The sequence below is a fragment of the Lepus europaeus genome, chromosome X (genome assembly GCF_033115175.1).
Source record: "Lepus europaeus isolate LE1 chromosome X, mLepTim1.pri, whole genome shotgun sequence".
Taxonomy (NCBI): domain Eukaryota; kingdom Metazoa; phylum Chordata; class Mammalia; order Lagomorpha; family Leporidae; genus Lepus; species Lepus europaeus.
Window position 1 is genome coordinate 68,612,839 of NC_084850.1, and position 20,833 is coordinate 68,633,671.

A 20,833-nucleotide genomic window follows, 5' to 3' on the forward strand; every position below is an offset into this window, starting at 1 on the left:
TCCAAATTTCACATGTTGAACATTCAACTCAGATCTAGCTTCTCCTTGGAGACGTTTCCAGATACAAACACTTATAACAGCTGTCATGACTCTTTATTACTAAAATCAGGGTTATATACTGCTATGTATCACTATTTAGTGTTTGCAAACTATTTATGCTTATGAACTTTGTCCAATCATGATTGATATCTTGAGGTCAGAGATCTTGCATAGATTTCTCTTTTTCCATGACTCTGTTTCCTCGTCAGAAAAATGAAATTAATTTTACTTTTATCATAGGATTTTTTTGTTAGGAAATCACCATAGAAGATTTTCTAGTACATAACACATACTCAAAAATACTGGTTTATTTTTATGTGTCACTTTTTAGAGATGAACACAGTACCTTTCACATAATAGATACTTGACAATTTCTGAGTGACCTGAACACAAAGAACCATAGAAGAGCATAAGCAATTGCCTTATTATTGTTGTGGTGTAGTGGTGGTAGGAGTGTCTTTTTCTGAGCATGTTTGCTAAAAGGGAGAAGAAGAAAGGGTTAAGGATGGAGAAACTGAAGATGTACATTATAAAATACCCAGTTGCATCAATTCATTCAATATGGCTGTGAGAAGTATAAGAAACAGGCAAATGGAGCTTGTCGCATGAAACATAAGGATTCATTGTATTAAGTTTCTAGTTGCTTAGCTGTAAAAAGCCTGAGTAATGATTCATAAAAGACCATACAAGAATATCTCCTCAACTTTGTTGGACACATAAAACCTTATAATAGCAGTTCAAGAAGTAACACAAAATGCCCTTGCATTTGCAAAGGACTAAATGCTAAGCAAAAGAGACTATCTCACACAATTATAATTCCTTGAGCACTAATGGAAAGTCCATACACACACACATCGAGAAACTGACAAGATCTTCCTAGGTGATAAATGTAGGCATTTCTTGGCAATTGCCTATATATTTGGAGTTGGAGAATAACTATAAATATCTCAAAAAAGCAAATTATGTCTTATCAGGTCATTTCATATGGATGCTAGTGTAACACTATAATCGGTGTTGAAACATAATAGTAATCATCATCATAATTTACATATACTCATATTACAGAATTCTTTAAAATCCACAAAACACTTTAACATATATTCATATCAACTGAACACTTAATTCGACTATGATATGTTTTTACATACATTTTTGTGCCACTCACAATGCTTAGTAAAGAAAGCAAAGTAGTTATTTTTCATAATAGCAAATGGGGAGACAAGATTCAGAAAAACTGACTTTCCAGAACCACGTGGGCATTTAGTGGCAGAGCTAGAACTAAACTATTTGATTTATAAGCCTAGACCAGTCCCTATTCTCCATTTTACAATACTAACTTCAGTTAAATTCTCCCTTTTTATGAATTTCTGACACATGAGATTTAACTTGTCCAAAAAGAAATTCAGTTCATCTCCCAGATACCACGCTGGCTTTTATCACCATTGACACAATCATTCACAATCATTCTTTTAGACAGCCTTAAAATTATTTTTGATTCGTCTCTTTCTCTGCTCCTGTCTGCCATATTGAAACTAAATCCTGATGTGTGTATGTGTGTGTGTGTGTGTGTATCCAAAGTCACCATGTTTCTCTTCTGGACTTCCTATGTTTTCCATCTTTTAAGTGAGGGGGGGTCAAACTTAGATTTCATGAATTCTCTACAAGCTTTAACATTCCAGGACTCAAAGAAATATATGCAAATGATGATAGTTACTATTTATAATTGTGTTATTACTTCCATTATTTTATAATTCAACAAATTAATTCAATTAGGAGAATGTGGGCAGAGATACACACTAGACTTTGAATAATTACTTCAGAGGCATGGAGGGAAAATAAAGGGTGTGAAGAAAATGACAAGTTTGATTCTACATATCTTTGGGCTCCATTTTTAAATTTATTACTACAAGCATGTATTAATATTGTAATTGGAGAAAAAGAAATTAATTATTTAAAACAAACTGACTTCATCTATTCAAGAAATATTTATCAAGTACTTGCAAATCTCTGTGGGATACAGCAGTGGACATGACAAACACAGCCTTTTTTGTCAAAGATCTTAAAACAGTGCTGGAGTGACAATAAATAATGCCAATGTACTGTTTCTCTACTTAAAAAAACCTAGGAGATAGGATATTGGGTGCTTTCACTACAAAGAAATATTAAATGTTTAGAAATGATACATACCTTTACCCTGACTGACTTTTACACAAAGTGTGCATGTAAAGAAACATCCCATAAATATGCATCATTTTTATGTCTATTAAAAGTTTTTCAATGCAGCCTTGATAAATGTCCACTGAAAAAAAATTTTTTTAAATGGCAGATGGTGTAAAAAAAGAGTGATAAACTTTTTAAGTGTAGCAGGGATTCCCAACCTACTAGGATAGTATTTCTCATAGTGTGGTTTGGAGATTACTTTCATCAAAGCCATGTAGGCACTCGAAACACTTAAGATTCTCAGGCTCTATCACAAACCTCTTGAATAAAAAAATCTGGGCATGGGGCCTGAAACTCTCAAGCTTTAACAAGCACCCCAGAGAAGTTTTCTACACATTATAGTTTGAGAACCCCTCTTCAAGGATATAGAGTAGTCTTAAATTTTCTTCTATTTTTTAATGAAATTTTCTACAGTGAATATGGAATACTTAAAATGATTTAAGGCAATTCAATCAAATACATGAGTTTGAACATCAAGTTAAAATCAATGTAGTAATCTGAGTGTAGTTAGATTAATCAAGGACATTTCCTTGAAGATAAAGAGTTAAAAGCTAGATTTCGAAGGACATGATGCCCATGAGTTAGCAGTGAAAATATTCCAGAAATGGAACACAGATTCTTTTAAGGAAAACATGGAGATAAGAATAAACAAAATATGACTGGGAGATTAATGAAGCAAATCTGTTCATAGCAGACAGTTATGTTCAGTAGGAAAGTTGTGAGGTTAACAGGAATAGGGTAACACATCAATGAAAGGTCTTGCTTATCAAACTGAGGGGTTTTTATTTGATTTGATTTAGAAGTCAATTAATGGATGTCCTTTATGAGGGGTGTATGGAATCACTCAAATAAAGATTTAAGAAGTATTATTTGGTAGCATTATGCAGGCTAGAGGAAAAAATAAGGCCAGAATAAATGAAAACATCCATAATTCTGGCAAAGTAATACAAATTTAACTTGATTTGGTTCTCAACTACAGAGATGGCTCTGAAAATTTTATTGAATAAGGGTTTAGAAATAATCAATGACAAATATTTTAAAATTGAGGTTTTGTTGAGCTCTATTTCAGTCTTTTACTATCCACTCTCTTCATATAATTATCATAGATTTTGAGTTTAAAAGCATGTAAAACTAAATCATGTAATTTTTAACACTTCATCCATTAATATTAAAAACGTGAGGTACTGATAAACTCAATATAGTGGTTACTATGTGTATGTGTGTGGAGATAAGCAAAGTCAGAGAAGGGAAAATGATGGAGTCCAATAGTATTTGGAAATACTTTATATCTCTTTTTAATATTTATTTTATTTATTTGAAAGAGTTACAGAGAGATAGAGGGAGAGTAGATAGAGAGATCTTTCATCTACTGGTTCACCCCCAAAATGATCCCTACAGCTGGGGTTGGGCCAGGCCAAAGCCAGGATCCAGTAGCTTCATATGGGTCTCCCACATGAGTGCAGGGGCCCAAGGACTTGGTCCATCTTCTACTGCTTTACCCAGGTGCATCAGCAGGGAGCTGGATCAGAAGTGGAGCAACCAGGACTGAACTCCCCCCACTCCCAATTTGGGATGCTAATATTGCAGGAGACAGCTTAATCCATTACACTACAATGCTGGCCCCAATATTTTATTTCTTAAACTAGGAGGAGAGTACACAGCTGTTTGCCATATTATTTTATGTTGCTTACTTAAAATATATTTAAAATTATAAAAATATGAAATTTTTAAAAATCAATTTTTTAATAAAGATATATCTATTTATTTGAAAGTTGCAGTTACAGAGATAAAGGAAGAGAAAGAGAGAAAGAAATCTTCTATCTGCTGGCTTACTCTCTAAATGGCCACAAAGATCAAGGCTGGGTGAGGCTGAAGCCAGGAGCCAGAAATTTTATCTGTATCTCCCACATGCATGGCAGAGGTTCAAGTACTTGGGTCATCTTCTGCTGCCTTCCCAGGTGCATCAGCATGGAGCTGGATTGGAAGCAGAGCAGCCAGGACTCTAACTGGTACTCCAAAATGAGATGTCAGCATCCCAGGAAGCAGCTTTACCTATTACACCACAATGCAGGCCCCTAAATGTTTTCTTTTAAATTTGAAATCTATCATATCCTAGTTTTATGTGGGTAAAGGTAGACTTTGTATTTTAATTTTTGTCTAGAGGATAGTACTTGTATTGTGGTGCTTGTCTATCAGATATACTGTAGCTGTGTATATGTGGACTCCTCAGAAAGTTAATTGAAAATGTATATTATGAAAAAACTATGCATGAATTTCAAAATTTTTGCATCAAAATAAAAACTTATCTTTTAATCTCATTTTCCATGAACTTTTTGAAGTTTCCTCATATGATGACCCGATTGGCTGTAACTCAAGATTGGTCCCTTTGGGAATTTGGTCCCCATATTGGAAATTGTTTGGTAACAATCCATTTGTTCTCTTTAAGTGCTAGGTCAGAAAAAAAAATTTTTATCCACTCTACTTCTTTTTGAGCTATGACACTCTTAGGTAACACATTCCTATGGGTTCAGAGTATAGCAATATGATGACAGGAATTATTAATTGATATTTAAATTATTACTTAATATCAAAGCTGATGAAGGCCATGGTCATTATCTAGCCTCACTATTTTATTTTACCAATAAAAACATTGAAGCTCAGAGAAGTTGAGTAGATCAGAATTTCCAAAAGTATGGTCAGAGTCTGAAGAGGAGCAAAGAGTTCTTACTCCCAGTTATTGTTTCTTTCTGCTACACCACACTGCGTTCTGATATCATTTCATAGATTTTCCTCTGGTCAACCATTTTGATTGTCATAATCTGTTCCCTTGGGAAACAATCCTCATCTATTAACCTGTTAGGTGCTCTCCCATAAGCATAGTCAAGTAGTATAAACATGTTCTAATATTAATCAAAATGTGTTATTCTTTCTTGGAGGACTATACATGAAATTTTAATTATCTTGATCCCATATTCTTAGTTTTAATGTAACACTCACTGTCTCCATGACCAAATAATGCTCCCAAAGTCATATTGGAACTTCTGGACCTTAGCTTTTAAAAAAGTGGGAAAAGATGCTGAATTTTATAATTTTCTGCATGTAACAATATGCTAGACCCTGCTGGGTGCTGACATATTTCTCATATTTAGATGGACAAGAATGAATGTATGAGAGGAAATACCATAGGTAGAATCTGAAATGCTGTAAACCTAATTCTACCCAGAGAACAAAAATGGAAGTGACTTTTGTAGTATAGCTCTTGTTTTATGAGAAACAGTGCCTCTCCTATGCCCTAAAGAAGCAATGAAGAGGCAGTTTTGAAAAAATATCCCTTTTCTCCTACAGGGCATAAGTGTAAAATTATAATTAGAATCTCTGGCAGAAGTGGGTTGTCATAGCATATTTTAAAACCCCGAAGTTTAGCAAAGACATCCAAAGGCACTTTATGGATTTATCCCTTGCCAAATCCAAGTCCAAGTTATTAAATAGAGTGTTCACCTTTTAGCAGCAGCTACCTCACTCTAAAACTCAGGCCAGCTGCTTGGTTCTCTTTCCTCATGATTGATCACCCTATGGCAGAGTAAGAGTGTGTATATCAGTATGTTCATTTCCTAGACTTGTTTTGGGGGAAAAGGAGGAGTGGCTGCATCTCTCTCTCTCTCTCTCTCTCTCTCTCTCTCTCTCTCTCTCACACACACACACACACACACACAGAGAGAGCAAAATTTCTAAACAAGTCCTATCTATTGGAAAGACATATCTTAATATTTATATGTGTTTGGAAAGTTTGAGCAATTACTACACATTCTTCACTTTGCAATGATCAACTCTCCTTTCTTTACTAGTATCAGAAAGTGATTCAGGGATAGATATACCTCATAGGGGAAAGAAACTATCTAGGGTGCTGGAAGACACCACTTGAAATCACATATTAAATCAGTTCATAAACAGACCCTTTCTCAACAAGATAAAGCTCAATCTTGATTCCACATTTCCCTCCCCGCTTTATCCTTTGACTTCAATAATCATCTTACCTCCTAGAATGACCTTGATTCATGAATTACCAGCTGTCTCATTCTTCACCAGTTCAAAGATGATCTTCTAACCACCAACTGATGTGACTGCTTAAATAGGAGCTTTATCCCAACCCATTACATTTTTGGACAAATTGCTTCTGCCTTTGTTGATCCACCCATCTAGAAATTGTTATTCCCAGAACAGTGAATTCTACATTTGATACTTTGTGGAATTGAATTCAACAATCTTGTATCAAACGCCTTGAATATACTAAGCAACTTACTGACACGGTGTGCTTGGAGTGTGGAAAGAGGGAACACTGGGGAGATGGGGAGTGGTAATAGTTCAAGGACAAAATCAACAAATTCCCTCTAACCTTAAAATACTTCCAAAGAGTTGAGGGAGGGAAATATATTACAGTCTCCTAGTGTTTAAAATAACTTTTAACAAAGAGCAAGGATATCAAATAGGAAAATGTCACCTTAGCTATACTTTAGTGCCAACAGATGGTAATACCAATTACAACTATTTAGCTATTTCATTTCAAGACAAAGTAGAAAAGACTCATAGTATAATAGAGTTCTTTGAACCTCGTAAAGCAATGCCTTCAACTATTCTCTGGAAATTCTGAACCCTCTTTCTGATACTAATGACTCTCCTCAATATTGAATATATCAGATTAACGTAAAGTCAAAATCTATGCAGATGGCAGTGATTAAAGTAAATTGTTGCTGAAGTTCCTTTGTATTTTTGTAAGTATCCACAAAGGAGACAAGAAATCTTAGCCTGAAAAAATATGTTAAAATATATCTTCTATATAAATATAGAAGATAGAAAAACATCATTTCATTATTCAGATTCCACTAGCTCACAGGAAACTGGATCAAATTTTGGTTTAGAAATTTGAGTTGTAAATGTGTTGCTTAGTTATGAGGCAAATAATTGTGAAGGAACATGTACTTGGAAAGATTAAAAGGTTTTGCTATTTTCCTTGACCTCTTATGAATATTTAACAGTCCATTGCTTCTAAACTGATGTTTCAGTTTCTCTCTCTCTCTCTCTCTCTCTCTCTCTCTCTCTCTGTGTGTGTGTGTGTGTGTCTTTCTGATAGAAAACATTCTTCATGAAACACCAATTATAACCACACCCTTTAAAGACATTCTTGAAGCTGGATTCAGTTGAACAAAGTTGTAAGTCAGTCTATGCAGCAATTTGAATGAAGCATCATACTACAAGTGGGAAACATTCAATTCCAAACTTTGCCACAAATCAATTCTTTTATACGGACAAATCACATAATTGCTCTGTGTCTCAGTAGTATATCAGTTGAATATAATGCTGGACTATTTAAAATCTTGGAAGTTCCTTCATCTTCTTAAAATATTTGGCTTTAATATAAAGAAGTTGGTCAACAAGCCCCAGAATTTTTCTGTTACCTCTGAGATCTGTATAGTGTTTTGTACTTTCATGTGCCTTATATATTTGATTCCCATAAAAACTCACAGGTAAGCAGAACACAAATGTTATTGCCCTCACTTTAAATGTGAGCAAATTTAAACTCAGAATGTTTAAGGGATTTTTGACTAGGACCACTCAGTTAAGTAGTGGGGTAGTGATTTGAAATTAAATGTGTCTGGGCTTGATTCTTCCCACAACACCATCCAATAAGATGCTTATTCATGAGGTAAGTACTTCTGAAAAATCAGATTTACTTTTATGTAGCTGACATTTGATATTTCATTAGATAGACAGAGGCTGAACCTCTTCTGAATGCTAGATCCATACTGCATGTGTATATTCAATATATCATGTGTACATGAAATTTGACATGTCCAAGAGTGAAATAATGATTTTTTCTTTAATTTTTATTTTTAATTGATATATAATATTTGTACTTACTTATGGGGTACAGTATTATAATTTGAAACATGTATACAATGTATAATGAATGATAAAATCGGGATAATTAGGGGCCAGCATTGTGGTGCATTAAGCCACTGCTTGCTATACTGGTATCTCATATCAATCAAAGTGTCAGTTTGATTTCTGGATGCTCCACTTGCAATTCAGCTCCTGTTATTTGCCTAGTTTCTTGGAAATATCTAATTAATTGTGGACTGTTGTTACCCTACTGTGCTATAGAATATTAGAATTAATTCCCCTTGTTGTAACTATGTTTTGGTACTCAATATCTACTCTCTCTCTATCCAACTTACTACTTTCCCTTCCTAGCCTCTAGTGGCCTCGAGTCTACATTTTACTTCTTATAAAATCAACTTTTTAGTTTCCACAAATTGTGTGGGCACTTGTGATATGATTCATTCTGTGCCTGGCTTATTTCATTTAGCATAATGTTCCCCACTTCCATCCATGTCTCCACAAATGACAGGATTTCACCCGATTTATGGCTGAATGAAATTCCATTTTGTGTGTATACCACATTTTGAAAAATCCACTCATCCATTGATGGACATCTCAGTTGATTGTTTATATTGGGTATGTTGAATAATATTTCAATAAATATAGGATTGCATGTATCTTTTTTACATACTGACTTGATTTCCTTAGGGGTTGCTGGTTTTTTGAGGAACATGTACACTGTTCTCTGTAATGGCTGTATTAATTTACACTGCTACTAACAGCGTAGATGTGTTCCCTTTTTTCTTCATCCTACGAGATTTTGTTACATTTTTTGTCTTTTGGATAATAGCCATTCTAACTGGGGTGAAATGATATCTCCTTATTGGTTTTGTTTGCACTTCCTTGATTGGTTGAGAATTTCTTCATACCCTTGATGACCAATGTGCATTCTCTTTTGAGAAGTATATATTCAGATTACTTCCTTCTTTAAAATCAGATTATTTGTTTTTATACTGTCGATTTGTTTGAACTCATTATATTGTCTGGATATTAACCTTTTGTCAGATGTATATTCTGCAAATATTTCTTCCCTGGCTGTAGATTGTCTCCTAATTCTGTTGATTGCTCCCTTTACTGTGCAGAATATTCTTACTTTGATAGTCCATTTTTCTAGTTTGGTATGTGCTTTTGGGGTCTAATCCAAAAGATGTTTTCTGTTACCAATATCTTGACATAGCTTCCCTATATATTCTTCTTGTAGTTTCACATATTTTTTTATTTCTTTTTTTATTATTAAACTTTTATTTAATGAATATAAATTTCCAAAGTACAGCTTATGGGTTACAATGGCTTCCCCCTCCCAAAACTCCCCCCCCACCCACAACCCTCCCCTTTCCCGCTCCCTCTCCCCTTCCAATCACATCATGATGCATTTTCAATTCTCTTTATATACAGAAGATCAGTTTAGTGTATATTAGGTAACGATTTCAACAGTTTGTCCCCATATAGCAACACAAAGTGAAAAAAAAAATACTGTTGGAGTACTAGTTATAGCATTAAATAAGAGTGTACAGCACATTAAAGACAGAGATCCTACATAATATTTTTTAAAATTAATTAATTTTCTATGCCATTTCCAATTTAACACCAAGTTTTTTTTCATTTCCACTTATCTTTATATACAGAAGATCGATTCAGTATATAATTAGTAAAGATCTCATCAGTTTGTACCCACGCAGAAGCACAAAGTGTAAAAATACTGCTGCAGTACTAGTTATAGCATCACTGCACATTAGACAACACATTAAGTACAGATCCCACATGGGATGTAAGTACACAGTGACTTCTGTTGCTGACTTAACAATTTGACACTCCTGTTCATGGCGTCAGTAATCTCCCTAGGCTCTAGTCATGAGTTGCCAGGGCTATGGAAGCCTTTAGAGTTCGCTGACTTTGATCTTATTCCAATAGGGTCATAGTCAAAGTGGAAGTTCTCTCCTCCCTTCAGAGAAAGGTACCTCCTTCTTTGATGGCCCCGTTCTTTCCACTGGGATCTCACTCACAGAGATCTTTCATTTAGGTCTTCTTCTTCTTTTTTTCTTTTCCATGGTATCTTGGCTTTCCATCCCACTCCTGACAAGTTTCACATCTTTTAAGTTTACATTTTAAGTCCTTGATTCATTTTTCAGTTGCTTTTTATATATCATGAGAGGTGGTGGATGGATATCTAGGTTCATTTTTTTGCATGTATATATATCCAGTTTTCTCAACACATTTTGTTGAAGAAACTGTCCTTTTTCCCCATATATATTCTTGGTGCAGTGGAAAATCAGTTGATGGCAGATACATGGATTAATTCCTGGATTTTCTATTCTGTACCACTTGTTGATGTGATGATCTTTATAGCAGCACCATGCTGTTTTGATTACTATAGTTTTGTAGTATAGTTTGAAATAAGGTATTGAGGTGTCTCTAACATAAACCTAGAGATATCTCTAGGTTTATTCTTTTTTTAAAGATTTATTTATTTACTTCAGAGGCAGAATTACAAACAGAGAGTGGGGTCTTCCGTAAGCTATTTCAGTATCCAAATGGCCATAATGGCCAGAGCTGGGCTGATCAAAAGCAGGAGCCAGGAGCTTCTTCCAGGTCTCCCACATAGGTGCAGGGGCCCAAGCACTTGGGCCATCTTCCACTCCTTTCCCAGGCCATCAGCAGGGATGCAGGATGTGAAATGGAGCAGCCAGGACTTGAACCAGGTAGCCAGCACCGCAGGCAGCTGCTTAACCCACTTCCCCACAGCATGGAGCCCCAGTACAATGGTATTTTAAAAGGGAAACAAGAATGCTTTAAAATGTTGGTGGAAAAATGGAAAAGTTTATTTTTGTGCAAAAAGTGAGATACATGTAGTGTTTCATAATTTGCATTTTCTGGGAATATTTTCTTTACATTTTTATGTATTTTTTTCTTTTCAACTTTTATGTAATAAATATAAATTTCCAAAGTACAACTTTTGAATTATAGCAGCTTTTCCCCCCATAACCTCTCTTCCACCCGCAACCATCCCATCTCCCACTACCTCTCCCAACCCATTCTTCATCATGATTCATTTTCAACTATCTTTATATACAGAAAATCAACTTAGTATGTACTAAGTAAAGATTTCAACACACTGCACCCACAAAGACACACAAAGTATAGAGTACCGTTTGAGTACTATTAATTCTCATGGTACAATACATTAAGGGCAGAAGTCCTACATGGGGAGCATGTGCACAGTGACTCCTGTTGTTGATTTAACAATTGACACTCTTATTTATGACGTCAGTAGTCACCCGAGGCTCTTGTCATGAGCTGCCAAAGCTATGAAAGCCTCTTGAGTTCGCCAACTCTGGCCTTATTTAGACAAGGTCATATTCAAAGTGGAATTTCTCTGCTCCCTTCAGAGAAAAGTATTGCCTTCTTTGATGGCCAGTTCTTTCCGCTAGGATCTCACTCACAGAGATCTTTCATTTAGGTCATTTTTTTTTGCCACAATGTGTTGGCTTTCCATGCCTGGGAAACTCTCATGGGCTTTTTAGCCAGATCCAAATGCCTAAAGGGCTGATTCTGAGGCCAGAGTGCTGTTTAGGGCTTTTGCCATTCTATGCGTCTGCTGTGTATTCTAGGTTTATTCTTTTTGCTCAGGAGTGCTTTTGCTATTCTGAGTGTTTTGTTGTTCCACATGAACTTTGTGATTTCTTCCTAGTTCTATGAAAAAAATGATATTCTTACCACCACTAGCACAGCTAAAAATCAAAACAATAAAATAAAAATATGGAATTAACTATTCCATGCTTTAAGTGTTCCCCTTTCAATTGTCCTTATCAACATTTCCTTTATCTGACTCACCACCAAATATTGTGGATTTTCCATCTAAATCTATCTTGCACATGCACATATTTAACCAGTTTTATTCCAAGAGCACTATTATAAAGCTTCTATTCTTTGTTGCCTATTTAGGCTGGATAGTCTCCTTATGTATTTTCTTGTTTCAACTCTTCTCCCTGTACTGAAACTACTCATTCTCCATATCAAAGCCATAGAAATTATTTCTGTTTTACAGCTTTAATGAGATATAATTGATACATCAAAAGCACATGTTTAATATGTGTAATTTGTGGAACATTGAAATATGAATAGAAGGTCTTCAAAATTTTACAGAAAATGCATGTTATGAAAAAGTCACGAATGCATTTAAAATGTTTTACACCAAAATGAATATAATTTCATTTTCCCATTAAGTTCCCATGTATACTCTCCATACACCACAATACATCACCATGATCAGGGTAGTAAATATAGTCATCATCTCCAAAATGTTCCTTGTGTTCTCTTTTCGGTTTTGTTTTTTTGTTTTCTTTTTGTGGTAAGAAAACTGAACATGCACTATAATATTTTACTAAATTGTGAAGTCCACAATACAATATTTCTAACTGTAAGCTCTGTTGTATAGCAGATTTCTCAAATTTATTCACCTTGAGTAATTGAAGCTTTGTATCCATTTAACAACAATTCTCCATTTTCTTTCTCCCCTCAGTCCCTACCAACCAGCTTCTACTCTCTGTTTTTATGAGCATGACTACTTTTGATTCCTCATACCAGTGAAATCATGCAGTATTTGTCCTTTTCCTTCTGTGATGGGCATATATCACTTAGCAGAATGATTGTTGGTTTCACTCACATTGCAACAAAAGCCTTCCATCTTTTTTTTAAAAACTAGATACTATTACATTTAATGTATGTAGCACATTTTATCCATTCATCTGTCATTGGATATTTAGGTTGCTTCTGTATGTTGGCTATCATGAATAATGCAATAATGGCCATAAGAATAAAAATATCTCTTTGAGATCCTGAGTTCAGTACCTTTAGATGTGCACCCAGAAATGGGATAGTAATAAGGTAGTTCTACTTTTTATTCTTTTTAAAAAAGATTTATTCATTTATTTGAAAGTTAGAGGGAGAAAGAGGGAGAGAGAGGGAGAGAGTGAGAGAGGGAGAGAGAGGGAGAGGGAGGAGAGGGGGAGAGGTGGAGAAGGGGATAGAGGGAGAGGAGGGGGATCTTCCATCTGCTGGTTCATACCCCAGATGGCTTCAATGGCCAGGGCTGTGCTAGGCTGCAGCCAGAAGCCAGGAGTTTCATCCAGGTACCCCACAAGGGTGGGAGGAGCCAAACACTTGGGCCATTTTCAACAGCTTTTCCCAGGTCATTAGCAAGGAGCTGGATCATAAGTAGAGCAGCTGGGACCCAAAGTAGCTCCACATGCAATGTCAGTATCACAGGTGGCGGCTTTACATGCTACACCGAAATGCTGACCCCTATTTTTATTCTTTTGGGGAATTTCCATATTGTTTTTCACAGTGGCTATACCATTTTACATTCCTATCAATAGTGTACAAGTACAAGTGTTTCAGTTTCTTCGCATCTGTTCCAACACTTTTTGTTTTCATTTGATAATGTTCATATTAACAAGTGTCAGTTGATATCTCATTGTGGTTCTGATTTGAATTTCTTTGATGATTAAATATATCGAGACCCTCTAATATACCTGTTCACTATTTGTATGTCTTTTTTCTTTATTTTTTAACACTTATTTTATTTACTGAAAGTTAGAGTTACACAGAGAGAGAAGGAGAGGCAGAAAGAGAGAGAGAGGTCTTCCATCCGCTGGTTCACTCCCCAGTTGGCCACAATGGCCAGAGCTGCACTCATCCGAAGCCAGGAGCCAGGAGCTTCTTCTGGGTCTCCCACCCAGGAGACCTGGGCCATCCTCCACTGCTTTCCCAGGCCACAACAGAGAGCTGGGTTGGAAGTGGAGCAGCCAGGACTCGAACTGGCGCCCATATGGGATACCGGCATAGCAGGCGGCGACCTTACTCGCTATACAGTGCCAGCCCCTGTCTCCTTTCAATAACTGCTTAAGTCCTTTGCCCATTTTTAATCGGATTATTTGTTTTTTGAATATTGAGTTTTAGAAGTTTCTTACTTTGAAATTAATCTCTTAGCAGATAAGTTGCAAATATTTTCTCTCATTTTGGAGGTTGTCTCTTCACTCTGTTGATAGTTTCCTTCGCTACCCAGAAACATTTTAGTTTGATGTAGTCCCACTGATATGTTTTTGTTTTTGCTGCCTATGCTTTTTGTGTCATACCAAGAAATTATTGCCAAGATTCATGTCAAACATCCTTCCTGTAAATTTTTTGAGATAGTTTACAGTTTCAAGTCTTATGTTTAAGTCTTTAATCTACGTTGAGTTTATTTTTGTGTATTATATAATAATCAATCTCTTTTCTTTTGTATGTGACTATCTAATTTCTTAAACTCAATTTGTTGAAGATATCATCTTTTCCTATTAGGTAATCATGGTAAATTTGTTGAAGATCAGGTAACTGTGTATGTGTAGGTTTATTTCTGTGTTTTCTGTCCTGCTACATTGGTCTATATCTCAGTCTTTATGCCAGTAGCTTACCATTTATTATCCTACATTTGTAATATATTTTGAAAGAAGGAAGCATGGTGTCAATAGCTTTGTTCTTTTTGCTCAAGATCACTGTGGCTACTTTAATACTTTTCTGGCTCCATAACAATTTTAGGGTTGTTTTCTTCTATTTATATAAAAATATCATTAAAATTTTCAGAGAGTCAATGACTATTTTGAATATTATGGGCATTTTGTACCATTACATATTAAAGGTCATACATTACAAGTCCATAACATTAGTGGTGAAAAACTGAAAGCTTTTCTTTTAAAGTCAGTAACAAGACAAGGATGCCTACTCTGGCCACTTTTATTCAACATGATATTGGGACTTACAGAATAAATGAGCAAGAGAAAATAGCATTCAAATTGGAAAAGAGTTACATTTCTCTGTTTGCAAGTAACATTATCTTATATAATGGCACTTCAAAGAGTTAAAGGAAAACTGGAATTTAAAGAAAAGTTTATTTTGGTGCAATTTTTAAAAAATACATGCCTAGTCACTCCCTTGACTTGCATCCTCTGGTCTGCGTTAACAAAAACCAGGAGGAAAAGAAAGCTAGGCATCAGAAGCAATGGGTGGCAGGCCTATTAATGGCTGTTCTGTACGGTGATCTGCCCTCAAGGAGACCCAACAGGCCAGTCCACTGCAGTGACTTTCAATGTGGTAAGCCTGGGCTTCAACAGAAGTCAGCTTGTGAAGAGCCCTGGCAGCTCTGCCAAGAGTTGGATCACTGGAAATGGACCTGCCCTGGAGTCGAAGGATGCCCAGGTCAGAGCCACAGATCTTATTGGCTCTAAGCTGAAAAGCCCTTCACTCAGCCCAATTTCCAAAGTGACCACTGCAGCTGAGGGGATGGTCAAGTAGGGTCAGCAACATTGCAGGCAGAACTGTCAATTTCTTGTTAGAGATGCCACCTGCCTTTACCTGGCCAGCTCTCCTCCCAGGCCAGCTAATAATGAAAGTCAACAGGGTGCCTTCCCTCAGGTGGTTCACACCTCCCTTAGGATGTACCCCATGTGAAGAGATAGATAGGTCTGGGCCTCTTAACTTACAAGGCCTAAAGCCCAACAGATTATTACCAGGCCCCTTCTGTCTGGTTCTATTTGCCTCTCAATCAGAAAACCTAATTGTAGCTTAGCACCTTTCTTAGCTCCTCTAATAATGACTCTGTCCTTTGTTCTAGACCCTGTCTAGCGTACTTGGGCTTCATTCCTTTGTAATCATAACCTCTACTCTACCTCCAATGGCTCTACTCCCAACCTGTGTGTACTGATGGTCCTCTTCCCCACTTAATGCTGTATAATTGTTCAAACCTGGTAAATACCACTCTTAGGATCATTGGTTACTATCCTCACTCTGTCTTTTATGACCTTGTCTAAATATGATCAGAGTCGGCAAACTTGGAAGGCTTCCATAGCCTTGGCAACTCATGACGAGAGCCTAGGGTGGTTACTAGCACCATAAACTAGAGTGTCAATTTGTTGGGTCAACAACAGGAGTCACTGTGCACTTGCTCCTCATGTGGGATCTCTGTCCTTAATGTGCTGTACATTTTGATTTAATGCTATAACTAGTACTCAAACAGTATGTTTCACTTTGTGTGTCTATGTGGGTGCAAACTGTTGAAATCTTTACTTAATATATACTAAATTGATCTTCTGTATATAAAGAGAATTGAAAATTAATCTTGATGTGAATGGAAGGGGAGAGGGAGTGGGGGAGGGGAGGGTTGCGGGTGGGAGGGAAGTTATGGGAGGGGGAAGCCATTGTAATCCATAAACTGTACATTGGAAATTTATATTCATTAAATAAAAGTTAAAAAAATACATGCCTAATTTTTTTCAAAATATACAATTTTCATGAATGTTTTAAAGACCCTTCACTTATAGAAAACTCTAAATCGTCTACAAAAAACTGTTAGAAAAACAACTTTAACAAACTTGCAGGATAAAACATCAACACATAATGTTGCTGGATTTTGATACACTAACAATGGTGTATCAAAAAAGGTAACTAAGAAACAATTGCACTTATGATGGAAGGAAAAAGAATAAAATACTTAGTAACAAGTTTAACCAAGGGTGTGAGAAACTTACGCACTCTAAACCACAAAAGCGTTGATGAAAGTAAATAAAGACAAATAAATGGAATAACATCCCATGTTCATGAATTAGAGGACTCAATTTTGTTAAAATGTACAGGGTTATAGTTTCCAATTCCAAATCCTATCATGTCACTCTTAAACCAAGCCATGGCATTCCATAGCATTTAAGATTAAGAATAAAGTCTTAATCATAGGAGCTGGTGCTATGGCGTGACAGGTGAAACTGCCACCTGTGGTGTCAGCATGCCATGTGAGTGCCCTGCTGCTCCACTTCCAATCCAGCTCTCTGCTATGGCCTGGGAAAGCAGTAGAAGATGGCCCAAGTCCTTGCGCCCCAGCGTGGGAAACCCGGAAGAAGCTCCTTGTTCCTGGCTTTGGATTGACACAGCTCTGGCCATTGGGACCAATTGGGGAGTGAGCCAGCAGATGGAAAACCTCTCTCTCTCTCTCTCTCTCTCTCTCTCTCTCTGTAGCTCATCCCTTTAAATAAATAAATGAATCTTTAAAAAAAAAGTTTTTAACATAGCATCCAAGGAGAAGTATTGCCTGTAGAGTGTCCTTTCAGAACTTTATTTCAATATAGTCTCCCACCTCATTCTGCAGGGCACTTCAGCCACTTTGGTCTTCTTTAAACTGTCAAAGTGCCAGGTTTCAGTTGTCAGAGTGTCTACTGTGGGAGCTTTGGACACGTTGCTCCCGATGTCTGGAAGACTTCCCCTACATTGTGTTAAGGTAATACTACTCGCCTATCTGATCTAAACCCAAGAGTCTCTTTCTCATTGAAATCTTCTCATACTTACCAATCTATATGATGTTCATTTTTGATATGCACTCATAGAATTTATTTCCTTTCCTCACATGCTTGGTCAGGATAATATTGATATATTAACCAATGTGGATTTTCCCCACAATTATTTTTCAGAATATCAGAGAAGAACATTTATTTACAATCATTCATGAAGGATTGATTTCAGGACCCTCTATGAATATCAAAATATAAAAAGTATTTGCATGAGTTGGGTGTTGTGGCAGAGTGGGTTAAGATGCCACTTGGGATCTCCACATCCCATATCAGAGTGCCTGGGATCAAGTCCTGCCTCAGCTTTCAATCTAGGTAACTGCTGATGTGCACCATGTGAGGCAACGGATGTGGGTGACAGCTCAAGTGCTTGGGTTTCTGCCAGCAACATGAGAGTTCTTGATGGAGTTACTGGTTCCTGGCTTGGGCCTGGCCCAGCCCTGGTTGTTATGGGAATTTGTGGGGTGAACCAGTGGATAGAAGATCTCTCTTCCTCTATATGCCTCTCTCTCTCTTTCTCTCTCTCTCTAGCTCTGTATTTCAAATAAACACTAAAAGATAAATGTGTTTAGATATAACCTATGTTCAACCTCCTGCATACTTTAAGTCTTCTCCAAATTACTTATAATACTGAATACCATATAAATAGTTGTTATACTATATTGTTTAGGGAATAATGACAAGAAAAATGTACATCTTCAGTACAGATGCAATTTGTTTTTCAAATATTTTTGATCTGAGGTTTATTGTTGGAACCCATGGGTACATAGAGGGCCAACTGTACTCATATTTCATGATAATTCTTTCTCAATAAAGACAATGTCTTTTTAAAAATATTTATTTATTTGAAAGACAGAGTTACAGAGAGGCAGAGGCAGATAGAGAGTCTTCCATCCACTGGTTCACTCCCCAATTTGCCACAATGGCCGGAGCTGCACTGATACAAAGCCAGGAGCCAGGAGCTTCTCCCAGGTCTCCCACGCAGGTACAGGGGCCCAAGGAGTTGGGCCATCTTCCACTGCTTTCCCAGGCCATAGCAGAGAGCTGGATTAGAAGCGGAGCAGCTGGGACTCAAACTGGGGCCCATAGGGATGCCTGCACTGCAGGTGGCAGCTTTACCTGCTATGCCACAGCACTGGTCCTGAGACAATGTCTTTTTTTTTTTTTTTTACTGAGTTTACTTATTTGAAAGAGTTACAGAGAAAGAGAGAGAGAGAGAGAGAGAGAGAGAGAGAGAGAGAGAGAGAGAGAGATCTTCCATTTCCTGGTCCACCTTCTCCAAACAACTGAAACGGCTGCAGCTGGGCCTATTTGGAACCAGGAGCCAGGAGCTTCTTCTGGGTCTCCAACGTCAGTGCAGGGGCCTAAGTACTTGTACCATCTTCTGCTGCTTTCCCAGGCACATTATCAGAGAGCTGGATCAGAAGTGGGTGAGTCAGGACTTGAACTGCCACCCACATGGGATGCTGGCACCACAGGCAGTGGCTTTACACACTATACCACAGCACCAGTCCTAAGATAATGTAAATTTTTATAATTGTTAAAAATAAATAAATGGCCTTAATTGCTGACTAGCACATTTGTTGAAATTCTTCAGTACTAGGTTAGGGGACAGGCATTGAGGCATGGTGGATTAAGTTGCTACTTGGGGTGCAAGCATGTCATATCACAGTACTACCTTTACTTCAGATCCAACATCCTGTTAATGAACATCTTAGGAGGCAGCAGATTATGGCTCAAATAATTGGATCCCTACCACCCACATGAGAGACCCAGATGGAATTCCTGGTTCCTGACTTTGGTCTGGCCCTGCCCAGATGTTGCAGACAATTGGGGAATCAGTGAGCAGATGGAGAATCAATCTCTCTCTCTCTCTCTCTCTCTCTCTCTCTCTCTCTCCCCTTCCCCCCCAGCCCCTCTGCCTCTCAAATAAATAAAATAAAAAACTTTAAATTTATACTATTTAAAAAGTTTGGTTAGATATTTGTAAATTACTATGATAGTTATTTTTAATCTCATTACATGAATTTAGAATTTATTTATTGGATATTGGTTGTTTCATTTTTCTGAATGTGAACTCACTGTTGTTGAAGTGAATTCACTGTTATTAAATGAACCTCAATTAGATCCCTGATAAGCATAGACTACCTAGTCTAGAAGTATTATAAAACAGACCAGGGAGTTTGAAATTAATAAAGATATATCCTAAATTAATATTTTGTATGATTCAAAAGACATAAAATAATCATTGTAAAATTCAATTACATATTGTAAAATGTAGAGTTTTAAGTAAGAGTGATGTTTATTTGAAAAAGTGCCATACAAAACAGTTTTATTATATACTTTTATGAAGATGCAACTTCCATAACATATGGCACCTTCATTCATTTGTTGTCTCCTCCCACTCCATACTGACTGATTCCATTCTTATAACCTATCATAAATGAGACAATATTGTAATTTTCATGAGATTATCTTCTCAAATAATTTTCACCTAGGTAAGAACATAATCATATCTGAAAACCTCTTTCTGAATATATTTGGATATATTCCTTTTGATATAGTCTGTTGCCATTATTTTTTTCTTGTAGGTTATGCTTCATTTATTTCTGCTTGATTATTAATAAAACATTGATCATCTTGCCTCAAAAATTGAGATTTTTGGAACATGCTTTAAACTGAGTCTTTTGATTGGTCTGCCATTAGAAAGAGACCTATGCACTTCCACCAAGAAATTAAAAAAAAAAGTCTTGAAATGAGTAAAAAATGGAAAAACAACAAGCCAAAACATATGGAATACACTGTACAAAGAATTTTATAGCAATAAATGCCTGCACCAAAATAAATAAATAATAGATAACTCAAATAAACAACTTCACTATACCTCAAGGAACTAGAAAAAAACAAATCAGATCTAAATTGATAGAGGAAAAAAATGAAACTCAGAGCACAAATAAATGACAGAGAGCCAATAAATACAAAAATCAATTAAACAAAGTGTTGGATTTTTGAGGAGATAAACAAAATTGTTAAACCATTAGTGAGACTAACCAAGAAAAATAGACGATTCGAATACATGAAACCGGAGATAAGAATGGAGACAATACAACTGACACCACAGAACTATAAAGAATTGTTAGAGATTATGATGAATAACTATATTGCAAGAAATTAATTACTTTGAGGAAATGGAAAAATTCCTGGACACTTAAACCTTACCAGCATTGAATCATGGTGAAATACAATACCAAAGAGACCAATGCTGAATG